Here is a 19,888-nt window from a genome sequence, read left to right on the forward strand (position 1 = left end):
TATCCTCCACAGGCTGCTGTTCTATTCAGGCAGAAAAAAGAATAAAGTAGGCTTAGAGTCAGTGTTGTTATAGCTGTTATATAATGTATAGCCTGTCCTTCACCAAGGGGGTCCAGGGAAGGTTACATAAGACACAAATATTATTATTTTTTTGAAATGATTTTTATTGGTTTTACAAAATAAACCTCACATTTAACACATTTAGATCAAACAAGATTCTTCCGAATCTTCAGACTTCCCTCCTCCCCTCTGTGGGTCCTTTGTATATCTAAACCAACTGCATATTATAATCCATCCACATTATAGTCCTGCAAAATATCCAAAATCTTTGTAACATTGCAAGAGTTATTGAAAGCCTGCCAAAGAGCTCAAGTGATTACAGTGCTCTTTTAAGTACAATCTGTATTTGTCCCATTCCCTACTGAAGTTGTGATCCTCCTGATTTCTGGCTAGATGGCGTAATATAAGGCACAAATAGCCATCCAAGTGTCACTGGACTCCAGCTCCCATCAGTCCCAGCCAGCATGGCCAATGATCAGGGATAATGGAAAGCGGAGTCCACAACATCTTGAGGACACCACATGAGCTTCCTCTAGCTTACAACAACCAGCATAGCCATGTAATGCTAAAAATTAAAACCATTAGCTATGGTTGTGAATAGCTATGATGGCTATTGCCTCTGTTTCCAGAGGCCTGGATGAAAAAGATGCCTCTTGACCCATCAGCAGAAAGCATTCAAAGATGGTGCCATTTTTTATGTGGACATCACAATCATGTATAAATTGCAGGAGGGAGGTGTCTTTTTCACTCTCATGGGTATACTCACACAAGACCCAAACATCTCTGTGCCCAATGCCAGGGCTGGAGTTAGATGCAGTCAGCAGAAGAAGCAGAACGAGTGGTCCTTGAAGTTACCTTTCTACTCAAGGCATTGAACACACACCCAGAAACACTCTCGGTAGATCTTGCCCTATGGAGCAGTTGCCAGGACTGGTGGTTCCCGCCTTCTAACCCATCCAGTGTGGTGTAGTGGCTAAGAGCGGTAGTCTCGTAATCTGGTGACCCGGGTTCGCGTCTCCACTTCTCCACGTGCAGCTGCTGGGTGACCTTGGGCTAGTCACACTTCTCTGAAGTCTCTCAGCCTCACTCACCTCACAGAGTGTTTGTTGTGGGGGAGGAAGGGAAAGGAGAATGTTAGCCACTTTGAGACTCCTTTGGGTAGTGATAAAGCAGGATATCAAATCCAAACTCTTCTTCTCTTCTTCATCTTCCTCTGTTGGTTATTTTCCAAGCAGTCTCCAACTGCGTCTGAGCATCCTTGGAGACAAGGGAGGAGGGGAGTTTGTCACAGTAGGAGAGATAGGTTCTTCTGCAGCCTCTTGCCCTCCCCCTCTTCTGCTTCAGCCTCTGAGTCCGAACTGCTTCCTGTCACAGTGTCTCTCTGCTCACTAAATCCTGTTGCCCCTTCAGGACTCCACTCTTTTCCCTCTGACCTCTCCTCGGCACCCCATCACCAATCCCCAGGCTCTGAGCCTTCCTCCTCTAGGGCTTCCCTTGGGGGTTCACCAGCCAGTCCCTGACACCCAGGTATTTCACTGCTATGTATGGCAAAGGATGCCCCATTTCCCTAAAACAAGACAAGATGATAAATCCATGTTGGGTTCTTTGCAGCACTGCCTTGGCATTTATTAGCATACCTTGCTGGAGTGGATTTTCTTCTTCTTCAAGGGAACAATGCCTTTTTTTCTTCCTTTGGTGTGAAAGGTGAGATAAATGTACCTCCCACTTAGCAACAGTTTCTATTCTTTCCTTGACAGCTTGTGGCTTCTCCTTTTTTATTCACAGCATGCTTTCTGGTGTCATTACTTCTCAGTTTCTGTCTTCGGCTAACACCAGGAATCCTCCAGAGGTGCGTCATTTCTATCACTGGCAAGTCGATATTCATTTGCTTTCTTCAAGGTTTTGCAGCTCTGCTCCATAAGCACCACAGAGGGCCTGATTGTTATAGCAATTAAGCAGGGCGTATCATGCCCAAGGCGATCGCTGATGGGTTTCTCTGGTCCCAGAGAACGTTAAGTCCAAAAAAGACGACAAATGGCAATTTACCCAACTGATTATTGGCTGCTTTGAAACCCAGTCGGCTGTTGACAATGGTCTCATATCAGCTGAGCAATATGAATCCAGAAACTGTGAAATCATATTGGGGATTTCTAGATTGCATAATGAGATGTCCCTCTGCGCAGGTGTGGAATCAAGGAATAATCGAAGGGGCTTATATAAGATCAGGGAAGAAATATTAGCCAACATCCCAATTAAGAAAGGAGATAAACAAAACAGCAATGAAAAGGGTAAACCAGAAAGGAGGGGCAGTGCCGACTTGCGAGTTCCATGCAGATTTGTGTCAATCTGACTTGAGGAAATTGGATTTTTTTCTGCCTAAGTTCTTGTCCCTCATGATTATGCAGAAGATGGGATGTCAGTGGAGATCCAAAATAGGGCACCTGTTATGGGACTGACATCTGCTGCTATGACAAAAAGTGGGAAACTTTTACCGCACAGGCCAAATTTGATACCTACCCATTTCAATTACCTGTTAATTTGGCCAGGCTCTACAATGAGAATATTTTTGGGGGGTCATGTCAAGCAAGTGTGAAAAAAAGAAAAAAGAAAAAGAAAAAACAATAAAAAGTTTAACAAAACATACATTACAATTACAATAAAAAGGCAATACAACAATACAGGGAGGGAAAAGCAAAACACTAAACACACACATCCAATATTCCATATCTTTACCTTTCATTAGCTTGTTTCATCCACCTCCCCACACCTCCCTTTTTTTGTATTCTATTTCAGTTAACTATTTCAGCAAATTCTTTCCATCTTTCTCAATTTTTGTCCTGTAATTTATCTTAATGGTCTAACCTTAAATTTTTCATTTTGTCCAACTGCAGCAAGAATTTTGTTAGCCAAAAATTGAAAATTGCAAGAAATACCAACAGTGGAAGAATGGCAGGTGAAGATGCTTGACTTTTTGGAGCTGGCCGACCTGACTGGAAGAATCAGCGATCAGAAAGAGGAGGAATACCAAGAAGATTGGATGAAATTTAAAGATTATTTAGCTAGATACTCTAATATAAGATAAGTAGAATTACCAAAGTGGCCTAGGATTAAAGTATGTTTAATTGTATAATAATATGGATTGAGAATATTATGAAAAGGAAGGAAGATAGTAATCTGAATGAGTTAATTTCATTAGAAAGTGGAGATTGGAAAACTGTTACAAGGCGACTCATTGAAATTCAGTTAGGGAGGATTTGAGGAAGTCACTTAACAATGAAATTTAAATTGGGTTTTTAGAAGGGTTAGGTGTTTATATGTTTGTTTGTTTTTCTTTTTAATATTGTGATGTTTTTCTTTTTTGTGCATTGTATTTGTTATAAATTCAGAAAATCAATAAACAATTTTTTTGGAGGGAAAAAGAGTGCTGGGTTGGCTCTGCCTGTGCATTTACACCATGCCAGCCTTCCTGCTGCCAAACCCCTCTTGCCTCATGGTAAGTGGCAGTGCCCCACCGGACAAACTGTTTCTATCTAGTAGTGGAATACAAAGCCCTGTGCGGTTCCAAACCAGTATATCTGATAAGCTAAGCCTCCCACTACATCCAACCCCCATCGTTTAAGATCTGTGGATGAAAGTATGTTTATGCCTGATGAAAACCCCCACATCAAAGCATGCTGTGTCTCAAGCAAGTACCTTTAGCACTGTGGCAACGTCAGTTCTGTGGAATTTCCCGACCCTTAGAAAGGAAGCAAGCTCTGGCATGGTTATCTTTCAGAGCTTCATTGGAAACTTTTCTTTTCTCCCAAGCCTTCCCTAAATTACCTCAATTTTATTTCTGTAGCTTTTAATTTTGGTTGGTTTTCTAAACCCTGCTTTGTTCTAAGTTTTTTGCTTTCTATATTTCTGTATATCATTTGGGTGGGTTTTCTCTGAATGTAGATTGGTTTATAAATTCTTGAATGGACAAATGAATAAGAATGAAATAAATGGCGCACTTAGCTGGCTCAACCAGTCGTGGTGCAGTTAGGTAATTTTAGACTCTGGACTTAGAATAATAAAATCACAGAATAAGGAAATTGTAGGATTGGAAGGGGCCCAGTGAAACATCTGACCCAACCGCCTGCAATGAAAGTATCACATGTAGGTGATAGCCTTAATAGTCTACAACTTCACCCCATGCCATACACAATGCATATTACTTCATCTACTTCAAAATGTGCTATGCCACATGGAGCAGGATGCAGGTGGTGCTTTGGTCTAAACCACTAAGCTTCTTGGGCTTGCTGATCAGAAGGTCGGCGGTTCTAATCCACACGACGGGCTGAGCTCCCGTTGCTTTGTCCCAGCTTCTGCCAACCTAGCAGTTCAAAAGCACACCAGTACAAGTAGATAAATAGGTACTGCTGCAGCAGGAAGGTAAATGGTATTTCCATGTGCTCTTGTTTCCTGGTTTCCCATTGTACCAGAAGCAGTTCAGTCATGCTGGCCACATGACCTGTGGAGATGAGCACCACAACCCCATAGTTGCCTTTGACTGGATTGAACCGTTCAGGGGTCCTTTACTTTTACCTTATGCCAAATGGCTGTGGGGCCCGGAATTTCTGCCCCTCCAATCCTGACTTCAATGCATTGATGTCAACCAGAGAAACCGTTTAAATTATACACCTCTATAAATGACCAACCCTTTCTCCTCTTAATTTGATGAAACACGTCTGTTTGGGGCGAGGGACATAGCTAAGCGGTGGGATACCAGCCTTGCATGCAGAAGATCCCGGGTTCAATACCTGGCCTCTCTGGGTAGAGTTAGTAGACACTGCCTGTCTGAAACCCTGTTGTGCTTCTGCCCATCAGTGTAGACAATACTGAGCTACATGGACCATTGGGTTGACTCGGTATAAGGCAGCTTCCTCTGCTGCTAAGTTCAGCAAACTGGGATACAGCCCTTGAGGCCATCTGCCTCACTTTGGGATTGCTTGATCTCGAATTGGCTTAATTTTCAGTGAACATTCAGAAAAAGCATACGTTCCCTGGGAGTTCGCTCGCAGCTTGTAATGTTGACATATGTGTGCGGATGGTGCTGCATGCATGAGCCCTATTGCATTGCCCCCTGGGGAATTCTCATTCCCAGGACTTGCCAAAGCTGAAAAGCTGCTTGGAAATTCAACTCCCCACCAAGAAGTGGGAGAGAAATCTGTTTTAGTTCATCTTTTAGTGTGAACCTAGCTGATTTGAACTTCCCAAAACAACATTCAAGCTGGAATTCACACTTCTCTGAATTTTGTGATGCAGTTCTTCAACCAAATGATGTGTGCAGACATGTACATGGGGGAGGGAGAGATGTGCATGGAAATGCATTTGTTACTGAAAACAGCATGCACAATGTGTTCTGTCAGGCTAGGAGCGGGGAACCTCAGGCCTGGTGGCCAAATGTGGCTCTCTAGGTCTCCCTGTTTGGCTCACCAGCTCTGGTTTGCCCTCTCCTTGCAACACGATGTCTATTAATGTGGGGCAGGCTCCTTTGCTGTGCTCATTTAGGCACCTGCTAAAAATATTTTTTCTCAGGCAAGCCTATTCAGCTATGCAGAAAATTGGGCATGCATTTTAATCTGGTTATTGGCTTATCATTATTTTTTGGAATGCTTTAGATAAAGGTAAACCCCTGACCATTAGGTCCAGTCGCGGATGACTCTGGGGTTGCGGCGCTCATCTCGCCTTATTGGCCGAGGGAGCCAGTGTACAGCTTCTGGGTCATGTGGCCAGCATGACTAAGCCGCTTCTGGCAAACTAGAGCAGCACAAGGAAACACCATTTACCTTCCTGTTGGAGCAGTGCCTATTTATCTACTTGCACTTTGAGGTGCTTTCGAACTGCTAGGTTGGCAGGAGCAGGGATTGAGCAATGGGAGCTTACCCCATCACAGGGATTCGAACTGCTGACCTTCTGACAATCCTATTCTTTTTGTTGTTGCAAACTGCTTTGAGGTTTTGTTACAATCCAGTGGTATATCAATCATGTTAGTTAGTTAGTTAGTTAGTTAGTTAGTTAGTTAGTTAAATACAGTGGTACCTCGGGTTACAGATGCTTCAGGTTACAGACTCCGCTAACCCAGAAATACTACCTCAGGTTAAGAACTTTGCTTCAGGATGAGAACAGAAATCATGCCGCGGCGGCATGGTGGCAGTGGGAGGCCCCATTAGCCAAAGTGGTACTTCAGGTTAAGAACAGTTTCAAGTTAAGAATGGACCTCTGGAATGAATTAAGTTCTTAACCCGAGGTACCACTGTAAATCCATCCATCCATCCATCCATCCATCCATCCATCCATTGAAAGCATCTCTATGCAGGGCTGAGAGCGTCCTTCACCTGGAATCCTGGAGCCCCACTGCTATTCAGTGGAGATAATATTAGTGCTAGATGGATCAAGGAAGCAGAGCTTCCACCCTCTCTTTCCCTTTGAGAATAGGGCAAGCAGATGGTGGTGGCAGAGGCGAGCCCTCACAAAAGCCTTAAACTTTGGGACGGGAGAGAATTGATCCTGACAGGGAATATGCTCATCACACAAAAGGCTGCTTTGTTTAGGTTATCTGGCCATGAAGCTCTAAGCAATGGACAAGAGCCTCACGCAGAGGAAGGCGCTAACATTAGCACAGTCTTCCGCATGGATGTGCTTATTAAGCACCTGGCTTTGGGCAACTGGCCTGCCAAATCCCGAGTTAGCACCTGACACGCAGAACCCAATTTTCCATTCTCACTCTTCTTAATGGCCGGGCTGGCTCCATTCATTCTGAAGTTCCTCCAAGCCTGAAAGGAGATTGATAATTCAATGTGTTTTCCAATTTATTGCAGCAAGTAAGTAAATGCAACTCTGTGTCTTCTCTAGATTGGATTCAATTGTACAAAATATAATGCTTAGAAGCCTCCTAATAGACATCTGCCAGGAAATGGTCATTTGGTATCTGTCTGATGAGCTCTTTGCTGGGAATGGAATTCTCACTTTGGCAGGCTTCCGACCCCCCCCCCCAAACAATCTTTCTTGTTAGTCGCTTCAATCTTTCTCTTTTCCACTCCACACAAAACAAGAATGATTCTCTGCTTTGAAGAACATAAAGCGTATTAAGCCAAGGGTGTGTGTGTTAAAACACAATTATTTATTTGGGGTATATTAAGGAGGTTGCTGCTATGAAGACCATTTGGGGTCTGCCGGTGAGCACCTCTTATAATTTTGGACTGATGAATGCATTTTCCAATGGGAGAAATGAGTGATGAATTTTGGGGTGGCAGCTGGATCTGTGTTTTCACTGCCTAAATCAGAGCTTTCCAAACTGTGTGTTGTGAAACGTTCGTGTATTGGCTGCAGTGTGTAGGTGTGTCATGTGAATGCTCCCCATGCTCCTCCTAGGGCTTGAAAGTGGTTAATTTAACCTCCGGTTTCCTAGTAAAACTGTATTAGGTAAAGGTAAAGGGACCCCTGACCATTAGGTCCAGTCGTGGCCGACTCTGGGGTTGCGGCGCTCATCTCGCTTTATTGGCAGAGGGAGCTGGCGTACAGCTTTCCGGGTCATGTGGCCGGCATGACTAAGCCGCTTCTGGCGAACCAGAGCAGCGCACGATAATGCTGTTTACCTTCCCACTGGAGTGGTACCTATTTATCTACTTGCACTTTGACGTGCTTTTGAACTGCTAGGTTGGCAGGAGCAGGGACCGAGCAACGGGAGCTCACCCTGTCATGGGGATTCAAACCGCCAACCTTCTGATCGGCAAGTCCTAGGCTCTGTGGTTTAACCCACAGCGCCACCCGCATCCCAAAAACTGAATTATCGCGTCACAAAACAGTGCATGTCCAAAAAGGGTGTCACCAACATGAAAAGTTTGGAAAGCTCTGGTCTAGATTGAGAGTCCGGGTTGCCATATTTCTTGTGTTTCAAAGTCTGTCAGTACTACTACCTATAAGAGAATGAGATGGTAAAGCACCAGTGTGGTGTATTGGTTAGAGTGCTGGGCTGGGACCTGGGAGACCAGGGTTCAAACCCCTACTCAGCCATGAACCTCACTGGATGACCTGGGGCCAGTCACCACCTCTCAGTCTAACCTACCCCAGAGGGTTGTTGTGGGAATTAAAATGAGGAGGGGAAGAAGCATGTATGTCACTTGGAGCTCCTTGGAGTGGTCATACAGTGGTACCTCGGGTTAAGTACTTAATTCGTTCCGGAGGTCCGTTCTTAACCTGAAACTGTTCTTAACCTGAAGCACCACTTTAGCTAATGGGGCCTCCTGCTGCTGCTCTGCCGCCGGAGCATGATTTCTGTTATTATCCTGAAGCAAAGTTCTTAACCCGAGGTACTATTTCTGGGTTAGCGGAGTCTGTAACCTGAAGCGTCTGTAACCCGAGGTACCACTGTATTGCTGTTTGTAAAGAGGTGGGTGAATAAGGTGCACACACCATAGGATATATGGTTTATTTACATATATATACAACCTGAGCATAGGATGGATACGCTTACAGTATTAACATTTCAACAACTCTGGGCTCCTCATCAGGTTCTCAAAGAGATCCTCAAGCCCAGGCCTTTTTTCCAGCCAGAACTCACTGGAACTCAGGTCCGGCACCTCTCAGGTGAGCCCCACTGCCATTCTAAGAGGAGGTGTTCATAGCAAGTTCCAGCACCTCTTTTTCTATTAAAAAAAACATTGTCCAGCACAGAGCAAGACATGCTTCTTTGACTCCAGCTGCCAGTGCCAGCCAAAAACTCTGTTACACACAGCTCCCTTTGTCTATTGTTCTCCACCCTGGGATAATGTGGCATCCAGCCAGATGAGGTGGGGAGAAGGCCATGCCTTTGTCTCTATGGCAACAGAGCCGTCTCTTTGGTCATGTAAATAGTGGTGCTTAACTGGCCAGCTAAAGGCATTATCTTACAAAGAGATTGTTCTGACTGGTTCAGTGGCCTCTTCTACTGGATTCTAAGCTTCCTTGATCCAGGATCACAGGCCTGGAAGGGACCCACAGATATCATCCAGACTGATCCCCCAAACATATAACATTATGCCTACTTTTGTAAACCAGGAGTTTGCTCTATAATAACAGGTTGATGGGGATGCGGGAGGTACTGTGGGTCCCCACTGTGCTTCTTGGGCTTGCCGATCAAAAGGTTGGCGGTTCGAATCCCCGCAACAGGGATTGTTCAGTCCCAGCTCCTGCCAACCTAGCAGTTCGAAAGCACGTCAAAGTGCAAGTAGATAAATACGTGGGAAGGTAAACGGTGTTTCCTTGTGCTGTTCTGGTTTTGCCAGAAGTGGCTTAGTCATGCTGGCCACATGACCTGGAAAAACTGTCTGGGGAAGTGGACAAATGCCAGCTCCCTCGGCCTGTAAAGCGAGATGAGCGCCGCAACCCCAGAGTCGTTTGTGACTGAACTTAATTGTCAGGGGTCCCTTTACCTTTACCAGGTTGACTGGGGATTAGTTGAATTTTTGGCATGGATGAGAAGAGAGGAGTGCATGAGAGTGGGTCTTGGATGGTGAGAATTGTTCAGGATATATTTGGGAGATGTTACTATATTGTGGGTTGTGGGGTTGTGGATGCAGCTTCTATCTCAATTATTTTGTTTAGTTACTAAACAACAGTAAAATTTATTTTTGCATTTTATTTTTGTGCACCAAGTTTTTTAAGTTTAAGAAAATATTTCGTTTCCCTGTTAATAGTGCTGCTTTAATTCTGTATTTTATATTTCAATCTAGACTGTAATAGGTTTGTGTATGTGTGCGTGGATATTTTGATGCTTTAATCTAGGTTGTGAAGTAATTTGATTACACACACACATTCACACACACACGTGTGTGTGTGTGATATAGAAATTTCAAATAACAAACAAACAATATAGAAGCCAAAATCCAAAAAAGGCCATTACTTCAAATGCTGGGTTTTTCCCCCCTCACAGAAGTTTATTACGTCAAATTCCCTTTCTTCCATCCTCTGCTTCATTCATTGCAGATGCTAGTCTTCCATGTGACTGGTTACTGCAAAATAAAATAAATCATTTTTATTATATTAAATTAAAAATCACATTCTATTTTTACTCTCTTGTGTGCAGTAGCTATTGATTTGTATCCAGCAAGGGTGAGTTTGTTGAAAGAGTCAGAAAATCAAGCAGTTTATTAAAATGGCATTTAACTCCAATTGCCTATCAAACTGAAGAATGAACCCAACTCCTGCCAAGAGAAACTTATTTTATTTTAATGCATCAACTTGTAATTACCGTGTCCCCAAAGGCCTAACCTAACGTGTTATCTTAAACACTGAGCATCTGTAAGTCAAAGTGTTTATATGCCTCATCCTGTAGTCAGAAAGTAAGCCATATTGGCTTACCAAAAAATCAGTTTTTAAAAACAAATTCTTTAAAACTATTTTCATAATAACTAACATTATTATAAAGAAATCCCTGCTCTTAGATACTACAATCTGAAAAAAAGACATGGCACAGGAGGAAACAGGAATAACAGGGGAGGTGAAAAAGCAAGTTCAGGAACCAGTTATTTAACAACAACAACAACAACAAAATTTTATTTATACCCCTGGAAAATAGGGACACTTGGAGGGTCTATATATATATATGTAGCTCAGCTCTCTAAGTCAAGTGGAAGTACCTTAACCATTTTAACAGCCCTCTGCAAATGAGTCAGATTGTATACAACCTGTGTATTTCTCCACCCACCCATCTATTATTATGCCTACATCTTGATTGCTATTTGCATGCCTGATCACAATGAATAAAGGCTGTAAGAGAAGAGCAGACTTCTCCTTCCCTGAATTATTTGTCTAACCCTAGGACTAGGGAGTGGGGTCAACACCGGCCACCTGAGAAGTTTTCCAGTCAACACAGATTTGTGAGCGTTTATGAATTCTCGTCGGGTGAGCGTTCCAAATAGGAGTTGTTGCATGTCAGCAGCCTGGAGATTTGGATCACTCGCACGCACAGACTTAGATTTATGTCGCATGCACGATGGGATTTATTTAGTTCCTGCCCATTAGGAATTTATGATGCATGCATGGTGGGAGTTAAAACGTTTTGCTTACTTTGCCCATCCACACCAGACCTGACATAAGTTGAAAGATGACAGTCTGTGCAGAAACTCTGTTTTAAACGCACACACATATAAAACTGATGGATGGGAACAAGATGGACTTGCCGTGTGTGTGTGTGTGCGCGGCATATTAGGTGCTCGCTGTGTATTGTGGGCGAACTTTGCCCAGCAATACCTATGCTGAGGATGGATGAGAAGGAAACAGGTGGCATTCTCCCCCTCTCTTCCACATTCATCAGATTCATGGCTGTTTGAAAGTTCTCTGGCACTAAACAAGTGGTATCATGGAGAAGCCATCATTTGTTGCAATCAGCAGGCTGTGTTTAGAATTCTTATAAACTTTACAACACACTTGGTATGAAATGTGATGTTTACCTTGCTGCGGTATATTGCACAACCGTTTGAAGATATTTTACAGCTCTGCGGTGTTGAGATTTTCAATCTGCCTTTTTAGTGCAGATCTGCACAGTAAGGAAAACATGACAGGCACATGGGCAAAACATGGGCGCAGCCCTTGAGAAGGTGTATGTCAATAAAGGGATATGACTTTCACCTTTGTGGAATAGGCTCTTGTCCAGCCAGGCAAAAGATAGGAGTTTCTACACATACCTCTCTCCATCCAGGCAAGCAAGAAACCTTATTCAAGGACACATTCTGCACAGGGAAAAGAACTTCAATAGGGTGTGGGGCAAGGGAGCACAGCCTGGGGAAAGTCCCAAGGGTCAGAGAGAGAGGTCTGGAGGTCCATATTTGGCCTCTGGGCTTGAGGTTTCTCACACCTGACTTACACATGTAAAAGATGGTGATGGGGTCATGTACCATTAATTTGGGACGCAGGTGGCGCTGTGGGTTAAACCACAGAGCCTAGGACTTGCCGATCAGAAGGTCGGCGGTTCGAATCCCCACAACGGGGTGAGCTCCCGTCGTTCGGTCCCTGCTCCTGCCAACCTAGCAGTTTGAAAACACGTCAAAATGCAAATAGATAAATAGGTACCGCTCTGGCGGGAAGGTAAAGGGCGTTTCCGTGCGCTGCTCTGGTTCACCAGAAGTGGCTTAGTCATGCTGGCCACATGACCCGGAAGCTGTACACTGGCTCCCTCGGCCAATAAAGCGAGATGAGCGCCGCAACCCCAGAGTCAGCCACGACTGGACCTAATGGTCAGGGGTCCCTTTACCTTTACCTTTCCCGTTAATTTAAAATAGTGTGCATGGAAAGCTAGTCCACCAAGAAGAGTTACAGTCTTCTCCCTTACATGCTAAGTGTCTATGAGTAAGGAGTCTTTATACGAGGGGTCATTTAAACATGGAATACCACACATTTTTCCAAATGTGAAGATAATACCTTAGTTGGATACTTTGCTGATACTGGGCAAGAGGGATGTGTGTTCATCTGGAAGTGAGGATGTAGAAGAACTGCTGAAATGCTCACTAGAGCTTAATGTGCTGGGCCCAAGGGTAACCCATGCAAGTCCAGAATCTGAAGGTACTGCTGGGAGTCAGTCCAACAGGGCCAAGACAGGAAACCAGGCAAGGCAAGGACAGGTACAGGATCTCAGGCAGGATCTAGCATACCGCAGTGCTGCTCCCGCAACCTGGGGCAGGGCCCGACAGCCTTTATCTTTGTTGGGGTAGCGGCCGGTCCTGATCCCCCAGCGACTCACCTCCCTGTTTCGCCCGAAGGTGAGCACTCCTCCTGCGAGTACTCAGGTCTCTCCTTCTCTCAGACCTTAGTCTCTGCAGCTCGGGAGACGTATGTGGGTTACTAGACCCAGAGGCCGCCTCAGCCTCTCCTGACCCAACTGGTAGTTGAGCAGCTGTAAGTGATTGCTCAGCTGAAGGCAATGAGGTAATCCCTGCATCTGGAGCCAGGGCAGGCTCAGGCCCCTGACTCGGCCCAGCTGGTGTTTGTTGCAGGGGAACCTGTGCAGACTGAGACTCTTCAGGATCAGGCCCCAGGCTTGGTTCAGGTGATGCCTGAGGCAAAGGATCCGGTGCAGACTGAGACTCCTACGGTTCTGAGTCCGAGTCTGAGTCCCAGACCATCACACTTAATTTGATCTCTTCAGTACTTATGTGGGGCTGCCATACATCTGGGTTTTCCTGAACACATCTGGGAATTGGACTGCAAAATGGCATCAGGGCAGTTTTATTCTGAATTGGCAAAATGTCCAACTCCTCCCCCCCCCCAAGGCACCATGTCAGTATCTGAGGAATATGGGTGAGGAGAGTACTGTTGGACTTGGCTTGTGTGCTTCCCATAGTCATTTGGTTGGTCACTGTGAGAAAAGAGTGCAGGGCTTGATGGACCTTGGGCCATCAAAGCTCTTCTTATTTTCCTCTGCTCTCATTTGGTCCAGTTCCAAATGCACTGTGCTGATAACCATGACACCAGCCTGCCCTGGCCAAGGATCTAATTATTTAATATCTTGTTCCCAAGGGACAACTGCCGTGGTGACGCCTTAGAAAGAGGACTTTGTGTGTCAGGCTCCTCTTCTGACTTCGCTGCTATTACATTCCAGAGGAAGCGGAACTTTAAATCTAATTCTATGATCTGTGACGGGGGAAGTGTTTTTCAGTCAAGAGCTAGGGAATGAGATCGCTGCCTCTGGAAATCCAGACTTCTGAAGCTTTGCTCTAAGTTTTCTTAATGGGTTTTGTAGCCCGAGATAGCAGGCATTCAGCACGATGACAACTCGGCTTTTGAAACTCATTGAACACACCTAATGGAAAGGGAGACCAAGTGAAGTAATCGTTAAACTGTAAAGCTAATGCAGCCCGTACCCTTGAGGTAAGTTTCATCAACTGAACTGAGACTGTGGAACAGTTGCAGACATAGAAAGCAGGTCATCTAATCATGAAAACTGTAGATCACTCTTGACTGACAGAAGACTAGAACAGTCCAGAGCTTTCTTTTCCCCAAAAAAGGTTTGAGTAGGAAGAAGGAATGCTTCATGTTTTCCCCCTCCCTTACAATGATCTTCCATTTCTTTTTAACAAAGTCGTTGGAAATAACGGGAAGTGATTTCTAGGAATTTTTACCTGTAAATTGATTGGAGAGCATCCCTGCTTGAAAATCAGGAAAGCGGCTGCCAGACTTTGTAAACAATCAGAGATAGATGGAACAGTGATCTTATTTGATACAGGACAGCTTCCTATGTTTTTCTCAGGCAGAAGTCTCCTTGAACTCCATGGGGCCATAGTTGAATAAAATATTGGGGGAGAGGCCCAGGTAATCCCTGCCCAACATAACCAATCACAAGACACAGCGCACACACAGCATTTGAATGGCAATGCCCAACAACTTTGGAAGGCCCCAGCCCTCTCAAATATTTTATGCGGGCGGGACGAAGAGACCTCGGCTGCTAGGAGTTGGCTGCTATGCATGGGGCTTACGTGGAGGTGAGCGGATAAAGGATTGCAGCCTAACAGAGCAAAATCTGCAAAAAAGCATAGGTCTACTTAAAAGTAAGGACCAATGGGGTGATGTGATATGGGTAGCCTAAGTTTCTTACTTAACCCTGAGTCTACATTAAAAAGATTTCATTGCAACTCAAGTACAAGGAAGCTCACTGCATCATGCTGAATAATTAGTTGGGGGATTAACTGCGAAATTGGGGAAATAATTATTTGGGAAATTAAATATAATTGTCTGTTTAACTCTTTTGTGAGCGGGTCTCTCTCTCCCTTCTTTTGAGAGATTCTGGTCAGGGGCACACTTAGCAAGTATGCCTGCTTCCATGACTTGTTGATCTACTTATTTCCATTTCTATCCTGCATGGATGTATTTCTTTATTTAGTACTGAAGCCACACGCCACATTTTCTCCCAAGGAGCTCAAGTGCAGCATGCATATATCTCCCCTTCTATATATTATCTTCACAACAACCCTGTGAGGTAGGTTGGGCTGACAGCAGGTGACTGATCCAAGCTCAATAAAAAAGGGATGGGATAATATCTGGAATCATAACACAATCCCTTCACAAAATGGGGCTTCAGGGATACTTTCACGTTTCCTATTAAAATCTCCAGGAGGTATTAATTTTTTTAAAGCCTTCCATAACAGAATGATGAGCACTGCCTTATCTCAGGGTTGCCATATTTCAAAAAGTGAACATCCAGACATAAAAGATGTTGAAATCTTTTTTTGACAAAGTTGTTGAACTTTTGTTGTTGTTGCAAAAACAACAACAGCAGCAACAAGAATAATAATAATGATGAAGTTTATGGTCAAAGAGTTGTTGAGTGTGTATTTTTAGTTTTCCCAAAGTTCTTGAGCTTCTTTGGCAAAATCTAAAATAAAAATGAAGTTTTTTAGCTATTTTTAAGAAAATTCGCCCAAATCTACAGTTCCTACGTGGGTGGCCATACATCCAGATTTTCCCAGACATTTCAGCTATTTCTGCCCGGACACTGCTTATGACTGCCAAATCCCAGCAATGTCCGGAAAATTCCGGATGTATAGCAACCCTAACTTACATTGACTATTGCACTGACACAAACCAGCTATTGTATTGTTATTAAATAATAGTTTTCACCATGCTGGGAGCCCTTTAGACCTCATAACTGGGGTACTGTTTCTGAGAAGGCCCTCAATATTGTAGCCTGATGTTCAGATGCAGCTATGTACATGCATCAAGGTTTCCATTCTTTGTGTGTGTGTTTGTGTGTCTTCCAACATGTATGTAGGAAGAGACATGGCTTCTAGAAAACCAACTGACAACCACTTTGACTTTTTGAAGACACACATAATACAGTCTCTTCAGGCAGCCTCAGTTAGGAGCCAGGCCTCCATTTTCTCAACTAGGTGAGATTCCTGAACAGCCTTCAAGGGCAATCTCTCAAAACAGTGCTTTATAGACTACTGTAAAGCACTCTCATTGGGACCAGCCTCGATGGCCAACCAGAAACCACATCTAGTTCATTCCCCGGGTTAGACCCACTCTAACCCAAGCGAGGACCTTTCAATTGCCATTCATTTTGACAGGAAACTTAAGCACACTCTTAAATCTCTTTCTTTGACATCAATTGGACTTTAAAGTGTTTTAACGCTAGCTCAATATTCCTACAATTGCCTTTGTTGAAGCTATAGGGATGATTCTTTTTTTTATTCCAGTAGTTCTGAAATAGACAGTATCTTGTACACTAAGCCAGCTGTCTCCTGGGCTTTTATTACATTAGAATTGAACTACTTTTACACGTTAATCCACATTTTCTCTGCTTGAGAAGTGCCCCTAGAAAGAAGATCCTTTGTCTCAAATTGCGGCTACCCTAGATGAAATCTCAACATTTGATACATTTCTTTATGCTCTATATATTTTAATAGGTTTCTGACAATGAAAAAAAAAATTAATCTCCTCTACCAAACACCTTTCCCCCCCTTCTTTTTTATGGCTGTTTCACTTTTCCTCTGCAATATGTTTAATTTCCCAGTAGCGATTCTGCTTAGTTAATATACTACCAGTGTTGAATTTATATTATATATGTGAAATGGCTCTCTGCCAACAAAATAATTTCTCTACCAAAAATCATGTCTTGACAGAGAGATGTGATGGTTTTAGCAGTTTAAGAGAATTTAATTAGATACTGTAAAATTCTTTAGGCAATTGTGCTGATTAGGGCTGACACCTGATTAAAGAAAATGGGAGTCGATTAATCATATGCATTTTAGTCAATTAATGAATAAATGGGTTAAATATGCATACATTTGTGTATGAATAAAAACTGACCAGGTTTCCCCCTGCTTAGCTTCAGCAGTGCCGTGGTCTCTATGGTCATTTTATATTTATTTATTTATTCATGCATTTATTGATATAAACAATTAAAGCCTACCTTTTAGTCTTGGAAAAGACTCCCAAGATGGTTAACAATAAAACTTTTTTTTAAAAAAAATCCTTAAAATACCAAACCCTTTAAAAATGCCGCCTTCTAAGTTGCTTCAATATTCCCCTCTTCCCTTAGCATAGAAAGAGACCACATGTTTGGCAAGTTAAAAATGGTTTACTTACAAACTCTTCAAAGGTCAGAGTCATGTGCTTTCCCATACAGCAGTCAGAAAACAGAGACAGTAAAACTTAGGTTCCAAAGTGGTAAATGTTTCCAAATTATTTGTACAGAAACACAAATCTGACTTAAGGCATGTGGTCTAAGCTTGGAGCATCCAGCTTGGACCTCCTTACTGGTAGGGTTCACGTTGTGGAATGGGAAGAACAAAGGCTTGAAAACCCTTCCTCCTAGGGTGAGGGGAAGTGACCTAGCTAAGCCTGGCAGGACCGCTTACTCTATGGTCTTAACCCCTTCATGCATTAATTTGACTTCAGCATGTTGGTTATATGAGGCTGCATATCCCACATCTAGTGCCAACTCTGTGCTGAAGTTCCAACCTTTCTCAAATATCTTTGCTGTGTGGAGAGTAGGAGGCCACATGGTTAATCTGGAACCTGCTAGACCAACGTCAGAAGACAGTAAGTAACCATCACGGAGCAAAATCGATTACAGGAATGGGGGAAAAAATGCCATTTTTATACAGTGAGATGGCTACTGCTTCCCCGGGAAGCAATGAGATGCCTTGCGGTGCTTCTGTTTCCTTCCTGTACCACTGACCCCATTCTGAATGAGCACCACACCGAGAGCTTCCTTTCAGATGCTCTCCCCCTTCTGACTCCAGCTCCATCGCCTTTCTCCATCCACATTCTGATGCAGCTGTTTCTCCAGTTTCCCTGGCAACCCAGCAGGGGGGCTGAAGCTTAATCTATGCAGCATCGTTCCCACTTGGGCTCATTTCAGCTTGCTTCAGCAGCCGCGCTTGCTGTGATCGGTTCGATTCACATTCTACTTTGTCGAAAGCGTGGAGACATCGGGATGCAGCAGGGCCAGCCACATCTGGAGGCACATAAACAAATGCAACCAGGAAGAGGATTGAGTGGGTCACCAGAGTTTCCACCTAGAGCAAAGTTTTGAGGCCTATCCAAGAGTTTCTCCTGTCCAGGAGACATAACACAGAGAGAAAACAAACAAAGAAGTTTTTAAAAGCATCACGTTCTCCCCTCATCCTCTTTGTTGTTATGTTGGGAGATTTAGGACTGATAAAAGAATGTATTTCTTCACACAGCACATAGGTAGGCTATGGAAGTGATGGCCACCAACCTAGAAATTTTTTTAGATGAATTAGTGGAGGAGAGGGTTACTAATGGCTACATGCCATGATGTCAATATGCTTTGCCTCCATCATTACAAGCAGTAATGCATCTGAATACAGTGGTACCTCAGGTTACATACGCTTCAGGTTACATACGCTTCAGGTTACATACGCTTCAGGTTACAGGCTCCACTAACCCAGAAATAGTGCTTCAGGTTAAGAACTTTGCTTCAGGTTGAGAACAGAAATCATGCTTCAGCGGCGCTGCGGCAGCAGGAGGCCCCATTAGCGGTGCTTCAGGTTAAGAACAGTTTCAGGTTAAGTACGGACCTCCGGAACAAATTAAGTACGTAACCTGAGGTACCACTGTATACCAGTTGCTGGAAGCCACAGAAGGGAAAAGCTCTTGCTCTCAGGTCCTGTTTGTCGGTTTCCTCACAGTCTTCTGGCTAGCCACTGTGAGAACAGGATGCTAGACACAGCGGTTGAGGAAGCTGATCGGGCGCCTGGGGTGGCATGTGGGCCAGCCGCCCGTGGGGCAGGGTGAGCCATGGCAGGATGCTCTGCGGGGTCTCCAATGAGTCTGTACACCTCCTCCCACTCAGCTGCCCTAGATCTGGGGAGGGAGGCAGTGGGCGGACCGTTTCGGGCAGCGCGGAGCCTGTGGGCACCCAAGCCACCGCGTCACTCCCAAGAAAGATGAATAGTTCGGGCGCGCTGCAGGCCCTGTGGTGAGTGCCGCCACCATTTTGTCACCCCCCTCAGTGGTGACACCTGGGGCGGTCCACCCCCACTGCAACCCCCTTCCTCTGCCCCTGGCTAGACTGTAAAGTACAGTGGTACCTCAGGTTACATACGCTTCAGGTTACAGACTCCACTAACCCAGGAATAGTACCTCAGGTTAAGAACTTTGCTTCAGGATGAGAACAGAAATTGCGCGGTGGCAGAGCAGCGGCAGTGGGAGGCCCCATTAGGTAAAATGGTACCTCAGGTTAAGAACAGTTTCAGGTTAAGAACGGACCTCCGGAACGAATTAAGTTGTTAACCTGAGGTACCACTGTATAGTGATTTATTTATTTATATTTTTTTAAGTTGATTTTCACATGATTATAAACAAACAAAAAAACCACACAAACAAATATAAATAATAACCTTATTAAAAATTGCACTTATTAACATTGTTAAGTGACTTCCTCGCTTCCCCTTGGTTGAATTTCAGTATATATATCCTTTTAACAGTTTTCCAAATCACAGTTCTTATAAAATTTAACATGAAGATTAACATCTTTAAATCTTTTCATTTTGAAATTAAATATATTAATTCATCACTTAACTTATATAAAATCCTAAGCCAATTAAGTATCTGCAAGCTGTTTCCAATTAATATAACTTAACATATTTAACTAAATAATCATTAAATTTTGTCCATTCTTCCTGATACTCCTCCTCCTTCTGGTCGCGGACTCTTCTGTCTAGGTCGGCTAGCTCCGAAGAATCCATCATCTTCATCTGCCATTCTTCCACCGTTGGTAATTCTTGCGTTTTCCACTTTTTAGCTAGTAAAATTCGAGCAGCAGCTGTGGCATACAAAAATAATTTAACATCTTTCTTGG

Source organism: Podarcis tiliguerta (assembly GCF_965153285.1).
Source record: "Podarcis tiliguerta genome assembly, chromosome: 3".
NCBI lineage: Eukaryota > Metazoa > Chordata > Lepidosauria > Squamata > Lacertidae > Podarcis > Podarcis tiliguerta.